We start from the raw sequence: 17,770 nt of genomic DNA, 5'->3' as shown, positions 1-17,770 counted from the left end.
GCAGCCAGCTAGATAATTGGCCACTATCTAGCTATGACTATAATGCTTTTGGAAATGATCATCCCCTTTATCTGGGTGTAATCCTGAAATATGTGGCCCGGGGAGGCTGGAGGTGTGAGGGTGGGGCAACGCATGTCCTGGAGCAAGACGGCGCAGGGCCAAGGCGAGATCGAGGACAAATATAAGAAGATGATAGAAACACTTGATTGATTTTTTCTTGGAGAAGACACAGGATAGGACCCACAAGCGCTATGCTTACCTTTGATTTAAATTTAGGACAATGAATCTTGAAAGTAATGGAGAAATATCAGAGAGCACTTTTGATTGGATTATGCTTCTTGGGAAATGCACTTAATACAAGTGATAGCAAGTGTTTTGCCTTAACCTGGATGGTCTTGTTATTTGCCACCAGTGTCTTTCTCCTTAAACTGAACTTATTGTTCTTTGCTGGGCAAAGAAAAGTTTTTCTGGAATCTTGCAGTCACTCAAGCCATCTTTGTTGGCAGAGTTGAAGGTCTGTGGCTTTGCTGGTGGGAGCCTGTTGCTCAAGCTGATAAAGCACTTAACCAGCAGAACAGGTATTGGTTCAACGCCACAACTGCAACTGGATTCTTTTTCTTTGAAAATGTAGCAGTTCATCTGTCCAACTTGTTTTTCCAGACGCTTGATTTGTTTTTAGTTGTCCACCATCTTGGATTTGCCTTTCTTAACTTTCTCGGTTCAATGATCAATCTCAATGCTAGCCAGTTTCTAGCTATCACCATAATGCTTAGGAGATGAGCTCACCTTTACCTGTATTTTCTGGATGCTCTCAAAAGCTAGTTGATCAGATTCTCTGTTTTGGAAGCTAAATCAGTGGCTGATGATCCACAGATTTTACTGCCACATGATCCTAACCTCCCACATGGGGTCCTTGGCACTGGGATGGCTTAATCAACACTCTGTATCTGTTTTGTTTTGCACTCTTCCTTGTTGGACTGGCCTTGCTTACACTAATAATTAATTCATACTGGAGTCATAAGAAGACTAAGCAACTTTTCAATCATGTGGATTGGAAATTTACACAACCAGAAACAAAAGACAATCAACCCGAAAGGACCAGTGGGCAGGTACTCCAGAAGAAAAAGCAGTAGCTGTTTCAAGAACCAAATGACTCCTAATGTTATTTACCTGCAAAATAATACATGTGCCTATGTGAAGTTCCTTGAAAATGAATTTTACTTAAAAAAACTAATTTAGAATGACTGAGTATTAGAACTGAAGGATATTTAATAGTTTATCTAATCAAACAGGCTCATTTTATAATGAGGAATTAAAATTCAATGAGGGCAGCCCAAACCTATTTTCCCTTTTATTCTTTAGGTTCAATTTTCTTACTCCTTCTGAATGTTTGCCAGATCAGTAAAATTCTTTCAGTGCCTATGAACTCTGCAAATAGAATAATGCATAAAATGAATTTAAGCCAAGACATTTTAAGTATGTGTTCAGATTATTTCTACATATAAATCATACATGTTTTTAAACCTTCCATATATTATCATAGGTCTGCTCAATTAGACCCAATCTTTATGAATTTTCTGATCAGTGGGAAATGAAGTATGAAAACTGAAGGAATTCACTAAATCACCTTTCAGTGGCTGAGGATGCAAAATGAATTGCACCTTACATTAATAAGAAATAGACACTTAAAATGCTAGTATCTTCTCTGCAAGGCTTTAGGCTCCCCTTAAATCCTTTTTTTTTTGATGGGATGAAGCAAACAGCAAGTTACAAACAAGAGGAAAGGCAGTCCAAATAAGCCTAAGGAAACATAATTTAATCTCTTTGCCTATGTGATCTGTCTACAGCTTTAGAAATGACTGTATTTGCCAGTGGGTTATAGCAGTGCATTATTTTTGAATCAATCTTTCCTTTTTTCCAAGTTCCTAATACTTCTCATTCTGTCCTAGTCAGATACTCGAATGGTGGAAGTTCTCTATTATTCATCAGATACCTCAAGCTGCTCCTGTCTCATTTCTCAACTCATTTTCTATGGATTCTCCTCAAAAATATAACCAGAAATTTTCTCTGCCAGGTGTGAGCTCATCTGAATAAAGAACACAGGAGCTAGACATTTTGAAAAAAACAAAATGGACTGAAAACCTGTACTTTTTCAATACCTGCAGTTTGTTTATTTTGTTCCAGCTGTTATACCTTACCTCCAACAATCTGATTATCTGTCTTTATCCTTTTTTTTTTCCTGGCTTTCCTCACTAATAAGAGATAATTCCTTCCCAGAGAAGAAAGATAAACCCATAATATTTATCCTATCTTCTTAATAGGGCAAAGATTTTCAGTTTTAAGAGTCAGATAACTAATTACTTATAAAGAATATGATTTAAGTAACAAAACAATTTGGAATAAACTTTTGTCTACAAAAGAAAAAATAGACTAAATTAGGCAAGATGTCCACAATCTGGATGAAATATTTCATTGAAATACTAGTTTTTAACGAAAATATTCTGTCATGTAAGATTTATTTTTTGCACTCAGAATATTTCAATGAGATAAATAAATAAAAACCCAAAATATTTTATACCAAAATCTTGTTCTTCTTTGATCATGATTAAATTATGCTTATTTTATATCTACAGTTTCAAGATTCAAGTGAGAATAAAGCATGCTAAAAATATTTGTTTTATTGGGGAGTGACCCTGTTTCTTAGCCCTTTAGGAAGATGGTGTACTTGTAATTGAGGAGAGTCCAAGAAGAAATAAATTTCTAGGCTTGGAAAAAAAATTCTGAAGAAACATCAACAAAGAAATGGTATAACTATTATAAAAGCTGTGATTAATATTTCAAAGATCAAAACCTTTCCAGGAAATGTCACACACTAAATCAAATTAATTTTGTAAGCTTCCTGTAGACACAGGATTAAAACAGAAGGACTACATAAACAAAAATCTACTCTTCAGTTACTTTTAATTATCAGTGAGGATATTCACTCAGGGCAGATGTGTAAGGAAGAATTTCATGACAAATGAAGAGTTAGACATTAAAATTGCTAAATGATTCTATCTGAAAATAATGTATGGACAAAATTACTTCTTTAAGACAACATTTAAATACTTAAATTCCATAATTTCAAAGATAAACGAAAGTTCTAGAACTTTGTTTTAAAAATATAATCCATTACAATTTTCACTTCTGATTTCCTTTTGCCTAATACTGTCCTAGCGTGCCATGGAGGAAAAAATCCATCAAGAAAGTATCCCTTTGCTCAAAGAATACATAATGTTTCAAGGAGCAAGATTATCACAGTAATAAGAAATAATATGAAACAGTGCTAGGGATAAAGAAAGGATGATTAACACATACGAAAATCAGGAAAGGTTTCATGGCAAGTTGAAGTTTCAGTTAAACTTCATTTAAGACATAAATGAGATGATTGGATAAAGCAAAGGGAAATGGGGACAAGGGTTCAAAAAGAAAAAACCTTGCCCATGGAGAGAGAGAGGAGATAAAGATACTAAAAAATGTTGAGATGGAAAGGTCTAAGGTTGAAGGAGCTCTTATCAGGTGATCTTAATCATTACAGAATGATATGAAACCAGTTTACTGTTGAGAAGAAAATTGGTAGAGATAAATTTGGGGCCTGTTAGCTGTATAGTGTGGTGGCTAAGATTTTGAACTTGAGTAACCAGTTACTTAGATGCAAGAATCCTGATTCTGTCACCCATTTTGTAACCCTGAACATAACCTTGTGTCCCTTAGTTTTATCATCTGTGAAATAGAAAAATTAAAGTATTTACTTTGTAGGGCACTTGCAAGGATATAGTAAGTGAATGCATGTTAGTGACTAGAACACTGCCTGATAGTGAATACCATTAAGTGCTAGCTGATATTATTATGACTATGATTATTATTATTATGACTGGAAATAGCTTAGGGAGAGCTTTACAAAGAAGGTAATCAATAATCAAGTAATGTTGATTGAAGAATTGTTGAACAGAGAGAACTTTCAGCTATGTCTTCAAAGCGTAAAATTTACCCAGGAACCTCCTTCTCTCGATATCCCACAGCATTTTCTTGCGTACAGGTTCTGTTTTACTTGGAAGTCGAAAGAACTTAGAAAACAAGGACAGTGGCTTATTTGTTTTTGAATCTTCCAAGTGTATGGAATAGTGCCTCACAAATAGAAGATGTTTACAACTTACTATTTTTGAACAAATGGATAAATGAATGGATTGTTGTTGCAGTGCCAAGAATGGGTGAGACCTGTAAGCAGTTAAAAAGACTGTCTTTGGTTAGTCCCACTGTGAGTGTGGCTGGGGGAGGGAAAAGAGCCCACCTTAAGGGCAATTGAGAGTTAGTTGGAGAAACAGGTTTTAGCGAAAACTTGAATGCTACATTGTGGTAAGTAAGAAAACTTGGCTTTTACAAAGATTGTTTTCTGTGAAAGGTCATAACACTGCATTTGTACCAGGTTTATATTTAAGGTCTCCAAGCATATCAACAAATATATATTTTTAAACTCTATAATAATTATGAAGAGTATAATAAATGATCAGCATGGTGAGATCAGCAAGCAGCTTAAAAACATGTGGTAGAAAGAAAAATATTTCCCTTCCATTGACTTTCTTAGTCTTGTAACTTTGGGGCCCCCTTGTTATTTCAGAATATTTTAAAAGGTCATAAAGTGGCAGTTAACATATTTTTAAGAAATATTAATGGTTTATGGTTACATATTATTGACAGAAATAGGTAATTTGTCAGAATTCATCCAAATGCTCAGAAGGGTTTTTAAAAGAATACTTAGTCTAGTAGTCAAAGGCACTTTTGGTTTCATGAGGAATTTGATTATTTTCTACTTGTGAGGAAACCACCAGTGGTATTTTTCCTTAATTGTTTTCTTTCATATGACACATAACATTGATAAAAGGCATAAAAAAATCAAGTAAATTACATACCAAAATCAAAGTATTTGAAAAATGCATTGGTATTTTAACATTCTAGGAAGCAAAACGTGTAGATTTATATCAGCTTTAAATGTCCAGTTGTGTAATAGTATTTGCGTGTGCCTGTGTGTGTGTGCATGGGTGCATGCGCTGGCGGGGAGGAAAGGTCAGAACTTTGCATTTACTCAGGAAAGTTTACGGAAGAGTTTAAAAGAAATTATTTAAAATAAATATGATAATTGACAACAGATTTTGTTAAAGATCAGATCATTTTAGAGCACAGCTTCACTCTTTTTCTATGAGATAATCTGAAACTTCTGACTGTAAAGCTAGAATCTTTCAGGTATGTTTATATTCTACATGATCCCACTCGGACTTGGCCACCGCTATCTGGACCAGGGAAGAGCAGCTGATTGAGAGAGCACCAATATATGCAGAGTCAATCAGATTTTCTTTCCCAGGAATTTGATATTGGGACTTACAGAAACTGGCTCAATTAATTGTTGACACTGGACTTTAAGTTTAACATACATGGGGTTCGGGGTACCGTGCTAGTGGCGTTAAAAATAGAGTACGTGCCGTGAGAGCAGAGGGAACCAGGGTGGAGGATATCAGCCTTCCATCTCCTGGTTCTTTCCCTCAGGAGACCTGGAAGCATCCTTGTATTCTTCTAGATATCCCGGACCTGCCAAGAACTTCTTTTTTTTCCAACCTTGTTTCAGAGAGTTTTCGGTTTTTGAAACCAAACTGTCCCTAAGTTACAGAACAATAAATTTAGGTAAAAGGCAAGCTGAAAAAAGAAGTAGATGTTATGCAAGAACAGATGTAAAAGATTTAGGGGTTATCACAGATGACACAGTACAATCTCATCGTAGCTAAAATTTCTTTCCTAAACTAGTAGCTTCCCTTCCAGGGCACCAATAAATCTCAAAACAAATCTCAAAACTTTCAGGTTAGTATTACTCTTTTCTTTCATCTTACTGCTCTATCAGTCAGGTTCTGTTGTTTTAATTTATGGATGATGAAACTGAAGCCCAAGAAGGGAAGACACATAGCTCAAGGTCATGGATCCAATTGCCGTAAACCCAGGCTTCCATGCCTTACTTAGCTCCAGGACTGGAACGATAGCCCTTCCTATCATCACTTTACTTTCATGGCTATAAAGCCTTTAATAGGATGAGGAATTCTCTATGACAGTCAACTTGAGGAAATATTTTTCTCTTAAATATAACTAATTTGAATACATTTCAGGGTCCAGTCTTTGGACTTCTTCTCTATCAACTTTCATTAACTACTTTATCTCATCCAATCCTGCGGCTTTAAATATCCTCTGTATCCTTATGACTCCAAAATTATATTTCTGTTCTGACCTTTCCACTGGACTTTAGAGTTTTATTTTCAATGCATATTTGACATTTCCAGCTCGATGTGTAATAGGCTTTACAAACTTGACATATGCAAAGCCAAATTCTTGATTTCCACCCCCAAAACTGCTCTTTCCCTGTGCTTCCCATTTCAGAAAATGACACCTCCTTCATCAGTTACTCAAGCTCTGAACCTTGGAATTATCTCTGACCTTCTCTCAGATTATACATCCAATCTACCAGCATAGCATGTTGGCTCTGCGTTCAAAATATATCCCAAATTGGCCCACTCTAGTCCACATCACCACTACCGTTGGCTTATACTTCTGCCCTCCTATAGTCTGTTCTCCACAGTCCTGCCAGAAGACATTCTAGAAACACAAATATGATTCATGTAACTTTTCTGCTTTCCTTCAATCACTTCAGAACACAGGTAGGAACAAAAAAATTCCCAAATCCTAAAGACCTGCATGATGAGACACTGAATAATCTTCAGCTCTGATTTCTTCCCAATAATTGTTTTCCTTTGTTTGCCTCTTTCATCCACATTGGCCACTTGCTTTCTTTAATATTTGGGGATTCCTCTGTCTGGAAGGCTCTTCCCTATATTTCATTCCCTATTTCATTCATGATCTTTGCTCAGATTTCCCCTTTGTCATGGAGTCTCTTCGATTCTCTCTTTCTCAAACAGTAGTTCTCCTCCCTTTTCCTTTATTTCCTTACATTGTCTCATTCCTTTCACAGTACTTAATGCTGTCTGGTAGAGTATTATATATATGTTTTCCTTTATTGTCAAGCTCTCCCATCAGAGTTAAGCTGCCTATAGACTCCAGTTTATGATCACTTTCAGTTATTTTCATGTCAATAGCAGACAAGATTTTCTCAATCTTTAAGATTGTCTGATGTTTTCAAGGACCAGCCATCTTTTATGTAAAAATGTTGATTACATTTTAAATATTGTAACATATAATAGTGTTTTTTCATGTATACCAAAGAAAAATATATGACATATAATTAAAATATAATGGGTATGGGTATATTTTTAACTTAAAATCAAAGGAAACAATTTGAAGTTTAAAAACATCAAGGAAATAATATGTGAATCTACATGGGACTGGTCAAGTATTGTGCCATTTAGAGATGTGGACAATGCAGCAGGTTTTGCTTTTAGAGTTAGAGCACTAACTTAGAATCCAGGGTCTGACTCTTATTACCTTGGGCAAGTCATTGAACTTTTTAATATTGTCAAAAGCACCATAGTTATAGATATAATAAAATCTCTCCTTCCCACTTCACTGTATTGCCAAGTGACAAGGCATGCTAGCTCATTAAGAAGAACTATTGCAATACATTCTAGTCATTCCAGTAACCAGAATCTCATTATCTTTTTAGTATCTCCATTAATTAATGGAAACACATAAAGCTCAGTTAAAGAATACATTATTTTTGTGAATGGAATATTAGGTGCACTTGTGTGACAATAGCTACACAATCTTTCCCTCTCTCATGTATGTTGTTAGTTGATAGAGAGTTACCATTCACCCATTTGAAAAGTTCATAGATGAGAAAACCGAGGATCAAGGGAGCCATTTGACTTTTCTCTGGTTAAATAGATGGGAGCAAAACTAGTCCTAAAATTCAAGTGATCAGTCTCCTAGTTTAGTATTTTTGCAATTTACCAATAACTAATCAAATGTAGATTATGGGGGAGAATATTGAGTTTCTGTTATCTTTCATCAGAACAATTTCACTTATTACCAGAAGAATACACAAACTACAGATAAATGGACTAATTTTTAAGACAATGAGACTAATCTTGGAATTAAATGAGGGTGAATTCTTGGTGGAAACAGCATTCTTTATAGAGTTAAAAAGAAAATAAACTAAAAGCAAAATTTTAAAAATTACAAAAATAATAGCTGTCAAAATATTGCAAAATATGAAAAGATGGAAAATGCCAACATCTAAAACTTAATTAGGAATATTTTATATTATAGAAAATTTCAGATTTTGCTAACTGGCTCATTCACTTTTAACATATTTCAATAAACATTTTAAATAAATATATTAGAAAAAACTGCCTTATTTATTTTCTATAAAATTAGCCAAAATTTTAATTCTATACATACTTGCTAACAATTTGAGACTGAATTACGATGAAACTTTCATGTGATATGACTTAAGGTTGAAGTTAATTACTACATTATTTACTAAAAATAACCACCAGCATTGGCACTATCATAACTGCCACTGACATTACCATGAATATAAAAGGAACATGTCATCAATATTTAAGAATAGTACTCTTTGCTACAACTTGGGCTCATTACATATTTCTAAATGCAGGAACTAGAAGACCATATCAAATTCTAGGAAGGCAGGTATGCAATTTAATATGTATGTGTGTGTGCATATTTAATTTTCTTGAGAAGAAAAGAAATTCTCTTTCAAAGTGCAGAAAGGCTAGGGAAGCAAGTTTCCTGAGACCTGGTAATTTGGAATGTTTTAAATAAAAGTTGTGCAGCAGATCATGTGTGTTTGGGGGGAACACGGTATGTATTGTTGGGGATGTTAGAATTTTCCTAAAATCTTAAGCTGGTGCCAAATAAGCGACATATTTACTCATATAACTAATTGACCCAGACAATCCCTCTATAAAACCTAAATGATGGACAATTTTGATCTGGTGTTGGCATGGTATATATTTATGTATACAACTGCCCTCATATTTAAAGTAAATTAGTTCAATTCAATGCCTGGCCCATTGTTCCAGAAACAACAACAGCAAAAGCGTTCTCGCTATTGCATGTAAGTGTTCTTAAGCGTGTGTCAGATGTACCGCCTTTACAAATAGGCACCTTTTTCAAAAGCCTGTTATCATTCCTGTTTTACAATAAAGGAAATGGTTTTACTGTTTGCAATTTCCCTCATAGTTTTTATTGGGATGAAAGCCTAAAAATCAAAACTGTAGGCTAATGCCAAGTTATTCTATAAACATCGCTCCCAGCCACTCTCCTGCCACCTCTTTCTGCCAGAGGAAACAAATGCCGGCTGCTTTCATGTAGCCAGTGCTGAATTTTGACAAGGAGGCAAATGATACAAAGCCAACAAGTTCCAGAAGAATAACGCAAAGAATCTTGTCTCACACTGAGAGCACACAGTCAAGTGGTGGCAATTTAAAAGCTGGCTCTAATCTTGGTTTTGATAATCTACCTTAGGTTTCAGAGCATAACTAAAAATATGTACATTTTTCTTGTTCATACAATAACATTATGAACAAGTTGCACAGATGGCTATTAATCCTCATGTATTCACTTGGATTTTCCCAATTTTCATTCTTCTTTTTGATGTTTTCTTTTTCAGATAACTTCTACAGCATCCCAAAGTGTAGAATTTTGCTTCTGTGGATGGGATCTCCACAACCCTCTGATCAAGACAGAAAAAAAAAAAGGAATGTTTCCCCAACTCTCACAACATATAGAAGAGCTGTTCCTAAAAACCGGATGTGTCTGATGCTAAAGGTTCATCTTTACCATTATGCGCTGCTGTGTTACCCTGCTTGGGAAGTCACAGACACATGCTCAGAGACCATCTCCCAGCCCTCACCTACCCCGTCCCCACTCTATTGTGGAATGGTGTTTCTGTCTGTTTCCATTCCACAACCTAGGAATGTTAGGTTCAATGAAAAGGCCCTATCAGACCTTAATCCCTACAACTAGGAACAAGCAGCCCCAGATGCTCATCAGGACAGGAATTCTCGGTGGCAGTATCCCTCCTCCTAGAGTGAATAAATACTTGACACTGGAACAGAACAGGGTATCTCCCCTCCAACGCTAAGCGGGCATGTTGAGCTGCAATCTTCCAACTCTTACGTGAGCAGTTTGAGCTCCCCAGAAGACAGGTCACTGTGGGATCTCTTTCCCTGCTGTCTTGGACTCTGAGTTGTGTCAGTAATAAAGTGGTCATTTGCTCAGTGTCTGTGGTGCCTGGGTAGCAACTCGCGTCACATACCTGAGGGCTCGGAAAAAGGTCCTATTCGGACTAATACAGACAACAGGTTATTCTTTGCTGATCTTAAATATTCTATAGTGCAATTCATATAAGTAATATGGATTTGTTGTCTACAAAGTATCAACTGATAGCTACGAAAGTCTTTGGGCTGATTGCAGCTTTCTTCCCAGTTAGGAAAACCTACTTTCCCATACCAGGTATTCACACCACAACCTACAAAATTCGAACCTGGCATTCTTACCCAGAAAAGTCTTTGAGCTGATTATACTAATTTAGGTCCTGTAATTCTGTGGCAGGATGGAATTTTGCACTTTCGGGGGTGGGGGGAAATGCAAAGTCTGGTATCTCTATGATGCTGAAGGAAACAACCCATTGTAGAGAGAAACAATAGATGAATTAGTTTGTGCCATATAACATACATCATCCCACTTATTAGCTTGAGATATGTAGACATTGCCCAATTTTAATACAAGCTTAGACAATCCACAGTCTTTTCAGATGAAAGTGAGTGAATATGATTAAAAGCTTGAAAAATAAAACCTGTGAGAAAAGGTTGAAAGTATAGGGACATGTAAATTAGAGAGGAGAAAGCTAGTGATGCAGGACTTTAAGACTATAAATAGTTATTTCATGGAGAATTGAGCAAGAGATTATAATACTACAATAGGAGGAGTAGATACTACACAAAGAAAGAATTTATGAATTGTAAGGAAAATTAGGCTCTGAAGGTAATTAATGGAATTTCAGATATGGAGATTAAACAAAATTAAATGTTAAAAAATTATCTGTCCTGAATAGTTTACTTGAGGAAAGACACAGGGCTAAATCATTTAAGGTTGTTGAATTTATTTTTTGAAATCTGATTATTCATAATTATGGGAAAAATGCATTAGTCTATAGTATATTATAGTGTTCAAATATATTGATATAGTGTTCAAATCAGCATTTTAAAAATGAAACATTAAACTATTGATGAAAATAAATTTAGAGGCACTTTACTGTGTATTACTCTTAGGTTATCTCTAAAGTAAAATATCTTCTTATTTGTTTAATAACCATTAACCTAATGGGAAATTTCCTCTAACCGAGGCAAGTTAAAAAACAAATGACAACATATCTTTTTCCATTTTCAAAGGGCACTTAAAAGTTTTTTAGATGTGTTCATAATTTAGACTATTCCAGCCCACTTTCCAAGAAATTGTTTGGCGAGTTAATCATCAGCCTGAAACTCCAAATACCTTCACAGAAATGCTATGTAGCACTTTTCATGTGGATATATGAACATATTTGGCTGTATTCATTTTCCCAGATCCCAAATACTTTGAAGTAGTCATAAGCAATATTTAACCAAGGCAAGTATATTGAAATCCATTAATTTTTAAATATTTGTTCGAAGAGTATATGTGTGTGTGTATATATATATATACACACACCATATACACATAATTGTATACAATTAATCATAATTATTGGCATATATTCTTATATAGTTATTTGTTTTATTTCTTATCATATTTGGAAGCAAAAAATAATTAGGGGCATTTTTGGTAAATTGTGAAATGGCCTTACATTATTTCAAACATACACACACAAATATATATATTTTTCTTTATTAGAGAAGTTGTAAGTTTATAGAAAAATCATGAATAAAATACAAGATTCCCATATACCACTGCACCTATTGGTGTGAAATATTTGTTACAAACTGATAATAGCGCATTTTTATAATTGTACTATTAATTAAAATCCATGGTTTAACCTAGGGCTCACTGTTCGTGTAGTCAAATTCCATGGATCCTTTTTAAAAGTTCTGTTTTGTTATCATATATATAATCTAACATTTACCTTTTTAATTTCATTCATATATATATTCCAATGCTGTTAATTGTATTTACAACATTGTGCTATTATCACCACTATCCATTACCAAAACATTTTCTTTATTCCAAATAGGAGCCCTGTACATTTTAAGCCTTGATTTCCCATTCCTTATCTGACTCTTTGAGCTTGCTTCTACCAATTGTTTTAATCAGTGAGCTCATACTATATATATATATATATATATATATATATAATATATTTGTATATGTATTTATATATGTGTATTTGTCCTTTTGTGCCTGACTTGTTTCACTCAAAATGATGTCTTATAAATAGTAAATTTTGATATTTACAGCAATAAGGAGATTTGAAAGTTATCATTAAAGGTTTTAGAAATGGTGCAAGAACACTAAAATCAATTTTTTAGGGTTGGAGAATTTGATATTTACACCTTCCCCCCAACAATTAAAAAAAAAAACACACAACTTCTAGGGTGTATTAGTTTGGAAGCTGCCAGAATGCATTACCAGAAATGGAATGGCTTTTAAAAAGGAATTTAATAAGTTACACGTTTATAAGGAAGTGAAAATGTTCAAATTAAGGCACCAGAAAGAGGTTACCTTCACTTAAGAAGGGCCAATTGCTCTGAAACACCTCTGTCTGTCAGTTGGGTAGTCACGTGGCTGGCATCTGTTGGTCCCTTGCTTCTGGGTTTCTTTGCTTTCAGTCTCTGCCCCTGTGGGGTTTGTTCTAGATTGCTAGCTGCCAGAATGCAACATACCAGAGATGGATTGGCTTTTAATAAAAGGGGATTTATTTAGTTAAGGTATAGTTCTTCAGAGGAAAGGCAGCTAACTTTCAACTGAGGTTCTTTCTTCCGTGGAAGGCACAGGTCGATCTCCACTGGCCTTCTCTCCAGGCCTCTGGGTTCCAACAACTTTCCCCAAGGTGATTCCTTTCTGCATCTCCAAAGGCCTGGGCTGAGCTGTGAGTGCCAAGATGAGGTAAGCTGAGCTGCTTGGGCTGTGCTACATTGAGCTCTCTCATCTAAGCACCAGCCAATTAAATCAAACATCATTCATTGAAGCAGACATGCATCCTACCTGCTGCAGATGCAATGAGCAACAGATGAGGTTCACATACCATTGGCTCATGTGCACAGCAACAAAACTAGGCACTGTCACCTAGCCAAGTTGATACCTAAATCTAACTACCACAGGGTTCCTCACTTTGCTTCTCTGGGTCTGGCTTTCATCTCTTGGCTTCCCTTCGCTCTCTCCAGGTTCTGACTTGCTTAACATCTCATGGCAACATCTGCTGGGCTACTAGCATCTCCAAGTGCTGGCATCTGTTGCTCTGTCATTTCCATCAGCTCTGAAGTTTCTCTCCAAAATATTTCCTCATTTAAAGGCTTCCAGTAAACTAATCAAGCCCCACCTGGGATGAGTGGAGTCACATCTCCGTCTACTCAAAGGTCACATCCACAATTGTGCATGTCACAGAGCCATGGAGATAGTCTAATCAAAAGTTTCCAACCTGCAGTACTGAATTAGGATTTACAGAAAGCTGTTCCCACAAGATTGGATCAGGATTAAAGCATGGCTTTTCTGGGGGTACATAATACTTTCAAACTGGCACATAGGGTATTTTTTTGAGAAGTGAAGTAAAAAAAGTTAAATAAAAATCCATGTTCTACTTTTTACTCGCTCTGGATCATTGAGGAAGTCATTAAATTGTTTAAGATTCTTTATCTGTAAATTGAGGGAAATGGACATGGTAGATAATTATACGATCCTTCTCAATTTACATTTGTGTCATTCTTCCATTATTTTCAATTTATCCTCCAAACTACCTTTTATCTTTTTCCAAGGGGGCACAATATCCTAGAAGTTTGGTCATTCTGGTCCTACAGGGTTCATTAGTTCAGTGGAGAGCAGTGCTCAGGAAGATTTAGAAATACTTTCCACAAGGCATGAAATTGACCGTTAGTGCAAAGCTTTTATATTGCAGAAATTGCTGTCACATCTTTTTTCTCACAAAGAGATATCATAAATGTTGTGTAGCTAGGAGGAGGCCTAAGCAAAAATGCCTGAAGGAAGGCTTCATACTTAAAAAATAACCATTATGCCCCCAGGAAAAGCAGAAGCCAAGTAGTGTTTATCAGGCTCTCCTGATAAATCGAAGGAGTTGTGCCTGTGTAGGGTTATCAGGAGAAAGTGATTATACACAGCCATTGCTTCTAAAAGAAGGCTATTTTTTTCTCAGAAGGATGAGAACTATGTGTATGTAAACAGAGCAATTAGATCAAAGTAAATAGTTTTGTGGTTTTTGCCTTGTGTGGAAGGAAAATAAAGGGTGGCTATCTAGTTTGTGTTAGTCAAGAGTTGAAGACCTAGTGCTCTTATCATGTCTCTGGGGCTGGAATTGATTCTAAGGTAAGAACTAGCTAACATGCCATGGCAGGAAAATATTAACATGATATAATGGCATGGAAACTTGTACCAGAGCTGATAGTATATCATTTGTTTTTCTTTTAATCTTTGTCTCTCTTCTCTGATGGCACAACTCATTTAAATGTATGTCTGTTACCCACAGTGAAGAGGCAATGATAAAAGAAGAAAAGCAACAGATAAAAGATTCTGAAAAACAGTGTGCCTGTGTATGGGTATTGGGAAGAGGGATTAATTTATTTTATTGGAGAGATTGATTGGTAGCATCAGTGGAAACAACTGACACCAGGCATTTTTCTAGAACCCAACAATGAGAAGGGCCAAAACAACTGGAGAGTGGAAACCTACTGAAAGGACTCCTTTGTTACTTGTTACCCATTAGCACTTATCAGCCCTATTTTCCCATCTGATTTTACTTACTCTTCATTTTCAATGTCCTATGATTTAAAATTCATTTCTCAGATGTTTTTGATGCCTTCCCCCTTTTCTGATGCATTTTAAATGTCATTATGAACCATTTTTGCTAGGTTTATTTTAATTTTTGAGATTAATTTATGATAAACTAATATATGGTAATGGAATAAAGAACAATGTCAGACTTATGTAGGTGTTAAATAAATATTTTTCCCTGAATGAATACATAAAGATTACCAACTTAACATATAAACATTCTATATTAATATATGTTCCTTTGAACACCGTAACTTAATCTGAGATTTCTAAGTGGGTGAGAGGAATAGTTCCCGGACTGAGGCATTTTTGAATGAGATCTAAAATCAAACATGAGATCAGCTACCTTCTATTTATATATATGTCAAAGACATCTATATATCCTCATTTACCCAGGGGACTGGAAGTTCTCTACAAGAAGAATTCTGTTTCTTTGAAAGAAAAAATCACCTGATCATAAGACTTGGTAAGTACTCAAACAGATTGCTGAGGAAAGTGGAAATCTTTTCTCAAGATCTTTCCAGTTTTACTCATTTCTGATGACTTTTAGGCAAACTTTCTTGGAGAAAAAGGGATCTAGGTTATTACATCTTTTAGTACCAATGGTCATTAGAATAGTTGATGGATATGAAGCATAAAATTACCTTTAGAGTTTTCTTTCAGAAATGTGTATGTATAATTATTTTAATGCAACCTTATTTTTTGAGAATATGTTTGGCTTTTTGTTTATTTGTGTAATGTGCTGTCAGGCCATTAATTAGAAAGTTTTTAGTGCTACAAAAATGAAAAAAATTGCCACATTTTGCCACATCTGAAAGTGAGGTTTCAGTTTGTATAGGTTAAAAATTACAGCAAAGAAATTAAACTTCAACTCTAGTACAGAATTTAAAGATTGAATTAAAAACAGATAAGAAAATCCCGTGAACAGCTGAGATAATACTCCTGTCTGAATATCCTGTCTGATATTTTATATCCTAAAAGGGCAAGAAGTAAATTTTCTTGAATTACAGTATAAGTTATCATTACATAAGGCAAACTGAGTAATTTTCCCTCTTCATATAATCTAAGAATACTCAAGATGGAGAGTATTTAATGTTTAAGTAAGAAAAAAACATATAAATGATTCAATAGCTAGGTCAAACTTGGAAACATAAAAGCATTACATGATCTCTGACAGGTTCAATTTAGTGTAAATTATAAAAAGATGAGAGAGAGAGAGTGCTTGCCCTGTTCATCATGGTGTCCTGCAAAAACGTGAGTACCTCTTGTGTTGTGGTGCTCAGTAAATATCCATGAATAAACATACATAAACTATGTCTAATTTAGGTAATTGGACAAATATCCTCTCTGGCATGTCCAAGAACCATTCTAATAAATAGCTAGAAACAAGACTTTGTTGATGCTGAATGATATACTAATGACTCAAAAGATGAAATTAGTCCTGAAATTACAAAATGGGATGGGTGGAGATGGAAGAAATTTATATTTACTATGCATTCCATACTCTAGACTTTATCTACTGATTGACCTATCTTTCTATCTATTTGTTCTCCATCAAATCTCTTTATCACTTGTCAATCATCTGTGATTCATCAAGCTATTATCAATCATTCTTACTATCTCTATCCTTCTATCATCTATCTAATTTATCTAATCAGCTATCACATTTAATACCTAGTATGTGCACTATAATTTTTTGTTGTTGAATCACTGAATTCACCTTCAAAATAATACTCCATGATACATTCTCTTATCCATTTCATTTCTGAGAAAGAACAGCTGAGTTCAGAAAGGAAATATAGTACATGTAGAGTTATACAACTACTGTGTGGCAGAACATGATTCAAGATAAGTTTTGCAGAATCCCAAACATATCTTCTTTCTGTACCTTCTAAAGATGAAAAACTATTTGTATGAGAAATGCACAGAAAATTAGGCAATTGAAATAATCAAAAAAGCATGGGCAGAGAATTATTGAAGGGGAAAGACTCTGTGTTAGTTTGGAGTTATGTATTCCAGAAAAGGTCATGCCATTTAACATATTCCTGCAGTTACAGACACATTGTGGGTGGGACCTTTTTGTTAGGTTATTTCAATAGAGATGTGATCCATCCCATTCAAGGTGGGATGGATCTTAGTCCTTTTACTGGAGTCCTTTAAGAGAGGGTAAAGCACACAGAAAAAAATCACAAGAGATCTCAGAGAGAAAAACCCAGAGAAGTTTGACTAGAGGAAATCCCCAGGGAAGCTAAGAGCAGATCCACAGACGCTCAGAGAGGAAGCCACTGGAACCAGAAGCTGAAAGCAAAGAGATCTGGGAGAAAAGGACCAGCAGAAGCCAGCCATGTGCCTTCCATGTGACTGAAGTGTCCTGGATTCCAGGAGCCTGTCTTCAGAGTCAAGGGATCATCCTGCTGATGCCTTAATTTGGGCATTTTGATAGCCTAAGAACAGTAAATTTTAATTTAATATATTCCCATTGTTAAAAGCCAGTCCATTTCTGGTATTTTGCATTTGTCAGCTTTAGCAAACCGAAACAGATTTCTATCAGTTTTGTGTTTTAATCTCCATATTTTAATGGTGAAGATTTAAATGGAGAAACTGGTTGTTCTAGTTTGCTAGCTGCCAGAATGCAATATACCAGAAATGAAATGGCTTTTAAAAAGGGGAAATTATGAAGTTGCAAGGTTACAGTTCCAAGGCCATGAAATGCCCAAATTAGAGCAAGTGTATAAAA

General features: G+C 35.3%; 1 pseudogene; it reads left to right on the top strand.

Moving 5' to 3' along the window:
- The first annotated feature begins 280 nt into the window (after nt 1-280).
- Nucleotides 281-1,133, top strand: LOC143679485 (protein CLN8 pseudogene; annotated as a pseudogene).
- The last annotated feature ends 16,637 nt before the right edge of the window (nt 1,134-17,770 follow it).

Source organism: Tamandua tetradactyla, chromosome 4 (assembly GCF_023851605.1).
Source record: "Tamandua tetradactyla isolate mTamTet1 chromosome 4, mTamTet1.pri, whole genome shotgun sequence".
In the NCBI taxonomy this organism is placed as follows: domain Eukaryota; kingdom Metazoa; phylum Chordata; class Mammalia; order Pilosa; family Myrmecophagidae; genus Tamandua; species Tamandua tetradactyla.
Note: the sequence above shows the minus strand (reverse complement) of the source record. Positions and strands in the feature narration are given on the sequence as shown.